Here is a 12660-nt window from a genome sequence, read left to right as displayed (position 1 = left end):
GGATCTGCAGACAACAGGTTCAAAACCACTGTTAATGGTGATGACAACCTTTCACCGACCCCTTAGACAAAGTCTGCAAACCCCCAGAGGTCCACAGACCACAGGTTGAAAACCACTGCTTTCCAATGCTGATTTTACATGATAACTGAGGCAGGCATGTAGGTGTGCATACATCCTTTGTCTGGCAGAAACATGTGTATCAACGCTGCCTTGATTCAGATTTTTTGGAACATATTTTCAGTGTGTCTGTGTTTGTGTGTCACACAAACAACTTCTTACATGGTATTTGTATATACATTTCCCAATGACATTCATGACCAGTGTGACCCTGACTTTTGATGAAGACCTCACAAAACATTCTTTATGTGTCAGTGCTATGAAAGCAGTATGCTAGGTGTAGTGAGTTTGTCAGGCCTGTTAGGAGTTGTTACAGAACAGTGGACCCTTTGCCAGCTGGCACTGAGTTGTTCTTAGTGTCACAAGAAGTTAGAGAAAATTCCCCATCTCCAGTTATGCAAAAAACAACCTTCTGAAGCTACTTCCTGAGGAAATGTTCACTGTCTGCTGAAGAACTATTTCAGAAAGCCAAGATCAAAGACCTGAGCTGTATTTAAAAAAAAAAAAGCTGATCTTCCATTTTGTTGTTCTGGTTCTGAATCTAAGAGAGATGAACTTGTAACCATGAGGAAAACCAACTTGTGGGTTTTGAAAGATTAAATCCTACCAGAGTCCTAGGTTGGAGTTGGGGGTGACCTCAGGTAAGCTTAGATAGCATGTATGTAGGGTCTTTTATTATTCTAATACGTTTTCTCTGTAATGCTTTTATCTTACGAATAAATATGCTCACTTAGAAGGAGCTGTGAGGTAACATAACTACCAGCAATATACTGATCATAGCCGTCAGAGAAAGCAAAGCAAAAGCTGTGGCCTTTATAGACAGTCTGGCTTCCTGAGTATATCACAATGTAGATCAGGGAGCTGTGCAGTCTTAAAATCCCCAGTCAGGAGTAAGTGAGATGTAGATCTCTGCTCAGGGGAGGACAGCTGGGCACCAGAAACCTTGAAGTGAGTGCCCTTGAGGAACCATGAAGGGGTTATGCATGTTCATTTACCTGAAACTGTGACAGGTCTTAAAAGTGAAGATTAGTTTGTGTCCATTGTGAAGTGGAGGGAGAAAAAGAAGGGAAAGCAATAAGCAGGAAAAATATCTGTGCAGTAACATTTTGAATGGATATAAGTGGGGAAATATGACATTTGTCAAGGTCTGAGAGGAGGAAGTTGCAATAGATGAGACATGAGATGGGCCTGGATAAGAATTTTAGCTGTCTGGATGGAGAAGAATAGCAATATCTTAAAGATGTTGTGCTAGAAGAGTGAGCATCATTTAGATATAGCTTGGTTGTGTGGAAATTAAGAGAGTGCCATGTCAAATTTGCCAGGTTATGACCCTGAATGACAGGGAAGATCCATACCCACTTCAATTTGTCTGATTTACTACCCCCACATCCTAAGACCCACACACATCACCAAGTCCCTAACTCCAAGACTCTCCTGGGGCTTGAAAGGTGGGGAGCAGAGCAGGAGTTTGTGGGAGGAAGCAGAAGGGTTATGGATGGGTGGATGGATGTAGGGGCATACAGCAGGTCAGTGTGAAGGTGGATAGAAACCAAAAGCATGGGAATAAGGAGAGTGTTGTTGAAGGCGGGGGGATAAAGTTTGAGGTGGGCAGAAAGGAGACTGGGTGGAGCTGGTTGAATATTTTCTGACAATGTTTTTCCATCAGAAAATGCTGATTTGACAAAAGCAAAACATTTCACAGGAAAGTCAATTTCACCAAATTTCAACAAAAAATTATCAAAGTGCTTCATTTTGACCTTATTTTGATGTAGATATTGTAATTTATAATTCTTTCACAATTGATATTATAATATAAAAATCAAAATGATAACAATGAAATAAAAGACTCTGATAAGGTCATTTCAGTGTTCCCAAATTCAACTTTTCATTCCAATTTGGGATGAAAAAAATCAGAAAGTTAGAATTTCCTGTATAATGGTTTCAACCAGCTGTAAGCACATGTTTGGTAGGCAAGCATGGGGGTATGGAAAGGGAGAGGAAAAAGAGATTGAAGGAAAAGGGAAATTGGAAACAAGGAAGGCAGTAGGGAATGGTGGGATATGGGGAAAGTCTAGTTGGGGATATTGCAGATTTTGGGCAGCATGAAACAATTCAGGTTTCTTCTCAGCACTCCTCAGACCCTTACAGGAGCCAGTAGCACAGCTAGCTCAGAGTGTGACACTGCCCCTATACTTCACTGGCAAAACTGGGGATAATCATTGAGAAGTGTTAACTTCACAAACCTTTTTACTGACCCTTTCCTAGAAACTGCCTATTGCAGCAGCCAACATCCCAAAGTAGCAATATTTTCAATGTTGTGAGGTTAGAAGGTTTAGATGGGCTGCTACAGGGAGGCAAAGAAATATTAGACAGCTAAAGAAAAAACTCAAATGAGCCATCATATTTGCTTTTAAACGTATCTACTCACTTATCTCAAGATTTTCAGAAATGTTGATAGTTGCCACAGAGACTAAAGTCTAAGGAAAGTTAGGCTTACAATGACATATTTATCCTAACTTAATATTGAACATATGTTAGGACTTGAATGTAGAAAATAAGGAACAAATGACATTAAATTAAGAAGTGAAATTTTCAGTAATTTTTCTCTCTCTACCATTTAGAGGACATCTCCACATAATGATGTTTTACAGATTTTTCCCTTTGGGGTGGAAGATTTCAGTAGAACTTCATCCTTGTATTCGTCACTTTTAAATTCCTCATTTAATTATATAGATATAACTTCAATATGTGTAATGTTCCAATTTCATATTATTATAATAATAGGGGGAAAATTGTCTATTTACATATTGTCCTTTATTCCCCATCCTGAAGATTTTTGTGTAGTTTCTGTACACCATTTAATCCAGAGTTGAGGGAATTATTCTGGTATAATTATAAAGCATATGGGGATGCTTTGAGAAGCAATGCAGTAGGTAATATATGATGTTTATTATTGCATTGATAAATTATAATATCTGGCTTCAACATTTGATCCAAAAAATCCTCTTTTTCATCTTATCTATCCTGTCCATTTCCTTTTAAGAAGGGAACAGTAATATGCCTTGCCTTTGAATGGCTGTTCTAGGGGGCCTTTAAATATTTGGGTTTATCAGGGTTCACTGATTAAAGTATTTAAACACCTCTCTCTACCATCTTTAAAGCCATCACCACCTTAAGGAAGCTTATTGAGGACTGGGTGAGATTCCCTTTTCATCCCATCTAAATTGTTCTGTCATCCAGAAAGATAGCTCATGGATTACGTGAAGTGCTCCTTTTCCTAAACTGTCACATTCTGAGGTGCAGTCCAGACCAGTGCAAGGTTGTTTAACCACCTGCCCCATAACCCTAGGAGTCTCATAATATTTTGCTGTTGTAGCGCCGAACCTGGACCACTCACAAACAGCCTAACAGCATTCAGGTCACATCTTGACTATAGCTACCGCTAGGGTGACCAGATGCAAATGTGAAAAATCGGGACGGGGGTGGGGGGTAATAGGTGCCTATATAAGAAAAAGCCCCCAAAATTGGGACTGTCCCTATAAAATCAGGACATCTGGTCACCCTAGCTACAGCCCTTGTCCAACAGCTCTGACCCCAGCAGCCTGTCAGCAACACTTCAGTCACACTCTGTCTTCCCCGAGCCTTAGTTACTACTTGCAGTGTGACCCCAACACAGTCTCAGTCATGAATTTTCCTCAAAACTATCCAGCCCTCTCCTTAGCAGTTCAGATATCAGAGGTCTGTTAGCCCTGTAAAGGGTCAGTATTCAACAGTTTGCTACTTTAACTGGAGTTACCAAACAGTTCAGTTTAAACACAGCACTGGATTAGTTTATATGAAAAATAATCAGGTTTATTTAATTACAAAGAGAGATATTTTAAGTGAGCAGAAGTATAAGTTATTCAAGTCAGAAATGGTTACAAATGAAATAAAGAAAAAATGCTTTCTGGTATCGAAAACTTGATTGGTTCAAGGTAAAATCGAGCTTGATTGGTTCAAGGTAAAATCCTTACCACAGGTTCCCAGCAACATGGCTGACCAAATTTTCAGGTCAGGAACTCCCCCAAAGTCAAAGAGCTGGTTTCTTTCTCATCTTAGGTGAAAGAAAGAAAGAAAGAAAGAAAATACGTGGAGTGTTTTTGACCCTCATTTTTATAGTTCAGTCACCCTTTGGAATGCATTTTCCTGAGGATTACCCCTAGATAAAGTTCATTCCAGCCGTGAGGATGGTGTCTTGAAGTCTTGTAGTGAAAGAGGTTCCAGGTAGTTGTTTGCTGAAATGCAGATTAATCTGTTCCTGTCCCCCTTCATTGCCAAAGAATGGCCACTTGACCAGTGATTGCCCATCAACTCTGATAACACCAGGCTAGAGACATCAGCTAGTCCTTTATCTTTGAGAAACCAGTTTACCCGCTCCCTGGGCTTGTCTGGTAAACACATTGTAGTCATAATTTCATTTTATGTTCATAACTCTTCATACTCATTTCATACATACATTACACAAGAATATTGATGACCAGTGTGGTGTTAGTTTTTAAATGATACTTCCCAAGGCATATTTTGTACACTGAATTTTACAATAGTGTGTAGGATGTGAATACAGAGGTGCATTTGGTCACAGAAGCACTGAATCCTCCCAGCCCCTACTGTCCCAATGTGTGAGGGCTTAATCCAAAGCCTAGTGAAATCAGTGGAAAAAGCTACCACTTATTTTCAGTAGGCTTTGGATCAGAAGCTTTGAGGGTAGGAAAACTGTTCTCTTGCATAGTACTGTAGAGAGACCTGCCGCAAGGCTACTCTCAGTTTTAATTAATTTTCATTCACAGACGTACTAAGACAAGGCAAATAGATAGTAACTTCTTACCCATCAAAGAAGAACTGAAATGATCAACTTTGGACAGATAATCTAGCCCTAGATCAAATCCCCTAAGGAAAATATTTACTTTTTACTAGCTTACTCAGAGAAACAGCTTGAGGAATCTGCAGACATCCCCCTTTTTTTTTTAATTTAACTGAAGGAAACACTGATGCTAAAGCTGAAGCTTGCGATTTAATCATAGGATTGCTGGAGGATGCTGTGCCCTATCTCTTAAGAAATCTATAGCTACGCTCTCAGTTATTAGAGGCATTTTTACTTCTTTACTTGACCAAGATATTAATTTGTATATGTTGTATTACCTGTCTTTTGGTTGATGATCTGAGAGGATGGTTGACTAATTTATTTTGAAAACCCTTCCTGCAGCAGGTTTTCCCTGTTATTGTTACTGATTGATTTTGATATAGCACCATTCATATGCACCAAGGTGCTTTATGGACTTGCAAACACTATGTATATAGAGGTAGGTGTACTTGCCAAAATGTTGCCACCAGTGGGGCGTTCTGCTGAGTAATCTTGGCAGCACCAACAGTACCACAGAACTGTTTAAAGAACAAGAACTGAAGAAGAGAAGTCAATTGACGTTATCAGGGGAATTAAGGAGGTAGAATGCAATTACCCAAGTTGGAATATGATCAGGATACTGGTGTTAAACTCTAGTGTTGTGAAAAAGTGCCAAGGGATTTTTAATGACCACAAGTCAGATATCATTTCATGTCTTATCCAAGGATGAAACCTCTATTAGCGCAGTGCCCTGTCACCGCGCTCTGGATACTAACTCATAGGGAAGAGTGCCACCTACTGGAATGAATCACAATTACCACTTCTTACTTTTGTGTAACAGCTAAACCTAAAGGTTGACACTGAGATCAAGGTCCCATTGTGCTAGGTGCTATACAAACATATGTGGAGCAAAGATTGTCTTACAGCATACTGCAGTTTTAATAGACAACATGGATAAATAATAGAAGGAGATAATTATTATTATTTATTATTTGTATTCCTGTGACACCTAAGAGTTCTAGTCATGGACCAGGACCACTTTGTGCTAAGTGCTGTACAAACAGTATTTCCTGTTTTACAGATGAGGAACCAAGGCAAAGACAGATTAAGTGACTTGTCCAGGGTCATTTGGGATATCCATGGCAGAGCTGGGAACTGAGTCCATATTTCTGGACTTTAAGCACAAGAACCTGCTTCTTCTGCTACAGCTTTCTCTGGCCTCCAAGTGTCCTTAGAGGTCTCCTATCCAAACATTGACGAGCTTGACTTTATTTGCCTAATGAGATCTGATGAGAGCACAGTTTGAGGTGGCATGGTTTCAAAAAGCACATTAAAGGTGTCAATGCCAGTGATTCTCCTGGTATATAAATTGACAGTGGAAGTTTATCTAGTATTGCATTATAAATCTATTAACATTTGAAGTAGTTTGCTTGATTTAGAGGTCTTGACAGAATTAAAATGACTTTCCTTCTCTTTTTGTCAACTTTGCTAAGTGTACAAAAAACAACCAAAATGAGAAGATTTATAAATGAAGGTCCATGTTTTCAAAACCTTGTGCAGGCACAAATCCCTTTATGCATATGGAGGGAAAGGTGGGTGGTAGGCAGGAGAGTTATGGGTACAGGCTTCTCAGGGGTAGCTGGTCACAGTGACATCCCTTACATGTTCAAGCACAGGAGAGGGCAAATGGAGGAGGTAATAATCATGGCCCTTGGACCAGATATGCACAGCCTATTTTCAGGATTGTGTGGGGTGTGCTCAAGAGCATGTGTGTTTCTGGGGGAGACAAGACAGGCAAGAGTGAGGCAGGACCACCATTAGGGGTGCCACTTGAGTCAGCTGCCTGTACGTGACTTTTCATGCCTTATGTGCTGTGTCCTTTTGGGCATGCAGTAGTGTATATTAAGGGCTGATTGGCATATGTTAATATAACAGGCCATGTGCAAGGGTGCAACCTGATCGACATGCATTTTTTAATAGCTTTTGAAGAAGTTGGGGACTTCTTATAGACCAGCCACTTCACCTAATGTATGACTCCTGGAAGCCATGGCAGATTTGGGGCATCTGTTAATTTTGGTGTGGGAGGGTAGCAGAGAATAGCATGTATATGTGTATGTCTGTTGTCAGTCCCCCGCAGAGATCTGCTGTCTGGGAAGTGATTCTGCCACAGTTAACCAAATGCCACCATACGACCTTAATAGAATAAATATTGTATCAAGCATCCTGGCTCATTACTAGATACCACTGCCACTTTAGAATGACTTAGCTGGAAAAGACTGGGCCTCAGATCATCCGAGAAGGGGCAGAAATGAAGTTTGTCTAGTTGATAGAGAGCTCTGTGTGATCCAGATTGACTTGGAAAAGGAGGTGGGGGCACAGGGAGATCAGGATGTGGAACTTCAGGGCAGAAAGCGTGAGTGACCTGAAGGTTGAGGACAGCAGCCTAGGAGATCGCTGGAAAGGCAATGCCAGGGGTCAGGACCTGAGAGGCAGCTAGAGATAGAGCCCAGGAGAGCTGATGCTACAAAGAACAGTCCCTGAAGGGATGGGAGAAAAGGGTGGCCTAGCACAAGTCTTAAAAAGGAGAGGACTCCAGCAGGGAGGCAATTGTGTAGCCATATGGTGAGACTGAAAGAAGCCCCAGGGAGCTGCTCAAGGCAAGTGTTGTAATCAGCAGATCTAGTGCTGGGGTGGGGTGGGGTGGGAAGAGGAAACTCAGCACTGGCTTGGGGAGCTGATCCAGCAACAACCGAGGCCTGGCCTATCTCGGAATTTACTTCGGTACAGCTACTTCTCTCGGGTGTGAAAAATCCACACCTGTACATTTATCGTGTCTCATCTAGATACAATAAATTGATCCCCAAATCGACACCTGTACTCCACCTCGGCAGGAGAAGTAAGCAGAGTCGATGGGGGAGCTGTCGCAGTCGACTTGCCGCCGTGAGGATGGCCAGGTAAGTCGAACTAAGATACTTAGACTTCAGCTATGCGAATAGTGTAGCTGAAGTTGCGTATCTTAGTTCGAAACCCACCCCACCCCCGCAGTGTGGCCCAGATACACCAAGATAGACCAGTGCTAGGTCAACAGAAGAACCTCTTGAGGACATGAGTTACCTACACCGACAGGAGAACCCTCCCATCAGCCTAGGTAGTGTTTACACTGAAGCACTATAGTGGTGTAGCTGCAGAGTTTTAAGTGTAGATAGATTTTCTGGAAACCAACTCAGCAAAATTGACTCAAATTTATTGATCTCTGAGTATGTATTTTTTGCCTAGCTCTACTGTAGACATAATCAAACCTGTTGTTTTGGTCATAGTGAATGTTAATGACACATGTTCAATGTTTTGCTAGAAACTCATTCAGATGCTAAGTTACTGGAGGAAATTCTCCTCTCTGAGAAATATGCACTTATCACTGTTCAGTCATTAGCTGGTAGTAGCAATATCAGCTCACATTTTTTCTATGGGTATTTTGTGATTGTAAACATATCACCAGAAAAGTGTAGTTTGGGTTTTTTGTTTGTTTGTTTGTTTTGCCTTTTTTAACTTAAAAAATATTATCACTTTACCAGAAAGCCAAATGCAGGTATTTGGCTATTAAGAGCTACTAACTGTTGTGGTGATCACCAGATATTTGAAACACTTCTTCCTGGGAAAGCAATTTCTGTGTAGAATTGATCATAGATCATTTTGTTGGTTGCTTAGCTTCCGTCATCAAGGAGGAGAATTAGCAAAATCACTGAACAGCTAGCTGAATTTCAGTACCAAACAGAACAGGCCAGCAGCAGAAGAGTGCTGATACCTTGTCAAGAAGAGCTCTATAAGTCAGAAGCATGTGATCAGATGCTAGCAGCAGCCTTAGGCTGGAATGTGTTATGTTGGAAATGAAGGAGAGAGATTATTGAACATCCAGGATTTACAGAAACAAGACCCTAAGATTTTCTGTTTGAGGAGATGGAAAAGAAGAAATTCACAAAAAACCCTGCGTTAGCAGAAACTGACCCAGAGCTAAAGTAGTGGAAAGGCTTTTGACTTGAATTGTATCTTAGTAGTTTGTAAAGCACAAGTGTGCAAAGGAAGGTACAGTCTCATTCAGTGATCCACACAACTGTCCCTACAATTTTAAAGTTCATCCATATCACAAACTGGTGCTGTCCCGGGAGTTGGAAAAACTGTCCCCAAAATTCAGAGTTGAGCCAGGATGAAGTAAATTTGTTTTGTTTTTTTTTAAAAAAGTGCAAGTCTTGCATGATCTGTGAATCTTGAAAAACGCAAAGTGCCATGTTCAAAGAATGGCATGGTTTTGACAAACTAGAAAGAGGCAACCACTATTCTGTGTATTTATAACAGCATATTAGCTTTCAAAATTGGCAGAAGCCTGCCCTTTTCCCAAATGCAAAGCCCTAACTATTGTTGAATCTTTGAAGAGCTTTCCCTCCATACCTCCCACAGAATTGGAGCCCTGTGTTACTTGCACACTGAATGGAATCACCTTGATTCAAAATTTTAACCCTGAAGTGTGTATATTAGAAATGCATATACATGGTTAGATCTATACTGTACACTTCAAGCTGGTCGAGTTGGTAGAGTGTCTAACTGGGACATTCTTTTTATGCTATCATTATTTATATAGGTGAATCCAGTATGTTTGGGATATCTTGCTTCCTTATGTGATATGATGGCTTATAGAAGCAGTGTTACAGTGGCTACACTGTTTATATGGTGGTGTTTGGGCATGAGGTTACTTTGCGAGTAGAACTCTTAAATGGGGCACATATGCGTGAGAAATATGTCAGTCTAATCAGTTATGTCGTTTATTTGGTGAAGAAGAAAAACTCCCAATAGCAAAAAGAGGACTATGATTTATGGGGACACAGCACAGGTATATAAGAAGGGAAGATTGGTAAAGAGCAGGACCTCAGACAAAGATGTTTATGTCCAAAATTGCAAAAGCACCTTAAAGGTCCATTTAAATTTGTCAATATGTTATCTAAAGTGTTGTATGAACCAACATTTCTTAAGCATTAATAACTTGGCTTTGTAAATTTGATATCTATTTTGATTTTATCTCCCCACTCATTACAGTTCGTCTATGAAACTTTGATGCAAGTTACACTGTACATATGAAAATTTAGAGGAGAGATCAATGCTGACATCATTTCCTTGAGTTACAAGTAATAATTCTATTATATTTTTATGTCTTGTACTGAATGTTTTGGGCAAGGAGTGAGAGGTTTTGATTTTAATCAATGAGATGTAACACGAAACACAAATATACTTGTAAGAAACTGTGGGCCAAAGAAGTTATGCTGTCAAAAATCCTACGTTGTGCTTTTCTTAAATAAAATAAATTAGAGATTTTTTTGAAAAGCAGATTGTTTTTGTATTCGTAGGCTCTCTTGAAATCTGCAATGTTAAATCTACTGAAAACTCCAACAGTCTAGAACTTCTGAGGCAGAACAGGGAGGAATTATGTTGAGATTTATAATAAAACCCAGAGCAGAAAGGAAATGTCAGACACACACCAGATTTGTAAGTATGAAACTTCTGTGAACAAGCCAATATTTCCACTATATAATCGTAGTGTTCCAAACAACATTATGCTCATGGATCTTGGCAGATAAATGTCCCAAAATTTTAGAAAATATATTTCCTTTAATTTTTTTTAATCCTGGTGAAATTTGAAAATTGCTTCTAGTTTTCTTTTGCAGGAAGACTCATTACAATAGTCTTTGCTTCCATATTTTTTAACTTTTATTTTTAACTTAAGCATTCAGCATTTCAAGATATATAGCATACCTAATATCTGGTAAACCAAGGTAACTATAATAGAAATGCACCTCTATTATCACGGGAGAGCACTAAAAAGGAGATTACAAACAAATTATAGAATTTTTGTTATTTCCAGGGATGGGTGAATGGAATAATTTATTTCTCAGCTAGCGTGAATAGTAGCTGCTATATGTGAGAAAAGCAAGATATGGACAAATATTTTCATCTGATATTCATATGGTTTCACCATTTTGTTCCCATTTCCCTATCTTCTAGCCTCATATACTGCTGAGAGTGTCAAACAGGAGGTAGGAGTGCTTTTAGATCTCTTAGCTGTACTCTGTGGTCTGCCCAGGAGGCAGCCTTCTCAGGGCATTCCTTCTCCCCTGAATCTGAAAGGGAGAAGTTCCCCAGATGGAGGGGGAGACTGCACCAACACCATTGCATCCCTGCCTGGAAGCCAGTAATTCAGATAAACACAAAAGGGAGGGAGCCCACTATCCTCAAGATAGTGTGTGTGGTGAGAGGAAGCACTCCCCTATTTCTGGATCATTGCTAAGGATGCCTATACGCTAAATCTTTCTTCCAAATGACTCCAATCCACTATCACTTCACTCACTTTTGATGTCTTTGGGTGCCCAGTGGCCTTTCACACCCTTTGGGGAACCTAGATGTCTATTCAGCTCTTCCATCTTCATTTATGGTGGAATGGACAGAAAAGGAAAGGGCCATTCCCAAATCAATCAGACAGTCTTTAAGGTACAAACCATTTGCTAATAACAGGGTGGGAAACAATTCTGCCCCATTTGTTATTGCTCACTACAATGAATTGGAGCTGTTCAACTATCTTTGGTAATCAAGTCTTGTAGGTGTACCACGTTAGTCTGGCCACTAGGCAACATATGAGCTATCGCTGGTGAACATACCCCCTATCACCAGTCTTGGGTAGAAGCGACCTCCACAAACCTCCTATGATGTGTTGGCCCAGACTACCCTTAATAAAAGTTGTTCCGTTCCCATGCATAGAAATAGGTCAGGGCTTTCCCTTTAATATTAAAAGGAAACAAGGAAAACTAGCCAATGCCTCGCCAACGAAAGTGTGAGTGAATCTGGGGGGGAGACACAAATCCTCATTTTTCCTGCAGTCTTGAAGATGGGGCATCAGGCTAGTCACCTACCCTCAAAGAGTTCAGGAGTGCAGGGTGAATTTGTTGGCCCGTCCAAAAGAAGTCAGGAAAGAATGGGGGAACCATGATCAGAACAGTCAGAAAGCATCATAATAAGGGGAACCTGGTATTTGTTTGCTGGAGAGATATTATTGGTTAATATTTATACTCCCTGTGGCATTGATGTTTCATTCATTATTGGACTGACATTTATTATCTATTCTGTGATGGCTCCCAAAATGTGCTAAGCCCTTTCCAAAGAAGGAGGAGGGTCAAGACCCAGCCCCAAAGAGCATACAATATAAAAAAGAGGGACTACATCTTAAATCAAATTCTATAACAGGATGGAGGTGAAATCGTGTCTCCACTGAAATCAGTGGCAAAACTCCCATTGACTTCAGTGGGGCCAGGATTTCAAACTATATTTTTAAGACAATTATTGCCCAGAATTAAAAGGAGGTGTGAATGAAAATGGCAAGAGAGAGAGCAACAGAACAAATATGGTGGACTTGAATACATACAAACTGTAGGTATGATCTATTTAATGAGATAATTCACACTTTAATTGAAGAGGTTATGTCCGTTGTACAGTAACTTGTTAGTCATATAGTTGTATAGATATGTTTCTTATGGCCCATTGCTCTATGTCTGTGTATTATAGGTCTGTATATTATAGGTGCTAGCCCCACCTATTATTAAGGGAGCCTGACATTTCCCATTATACGA

The 12660-nt window shown here is 40.2% G+C and overlaps 1 long non-coding RNA gene across 2 annotated transcripts in view; it reads left to right on the top strand.

Moving 5' to 3' along the window:
- LOC141983903 (uncharacterized) overlaps nucleotides 1–10494 on the top strand; it is a 123131-nt gene extending 112637 nt beyond the window's left edge. Inside the window, exons 3-4 of one of the 2 annotated variants that reach the window (XR_012638571.1) lie at nucleotides 7840–7950; nucleotides 10390–10494. This is a non-coding gene — a long non-coding RNA (uncharacterized LOC141983903). Of the gene's footprint in view, nucleotides 1–7839; nucleotides 7951–10081; nucleotides 10144–10389 lie in introns of those variants that run through there. The other variant, XR_012638567.1, reaches the window with a different exon arrangement.
- Nucleotides 10495–12660: the final 2166 nt, after the last annotated feature.

Source organism: Natator depressus, chromosome 1, assembly GCF_965152275.1.
Source record: "Natator depressus isolate rNatDep1 chromosome 1, rNatDep2.hap1, whole genome shotgun sequence".
Taxonomy (NCBI): Eukaryota; Metazoa; Chordata; order Testudines; family Cheloniidae; genus Natator; species Natator depressus.
The sequence above is the reverse complement of the archived record's forward strand: the minus strand, read 5'-3'. Positions and strand labels throughout refer to the sequence as shown.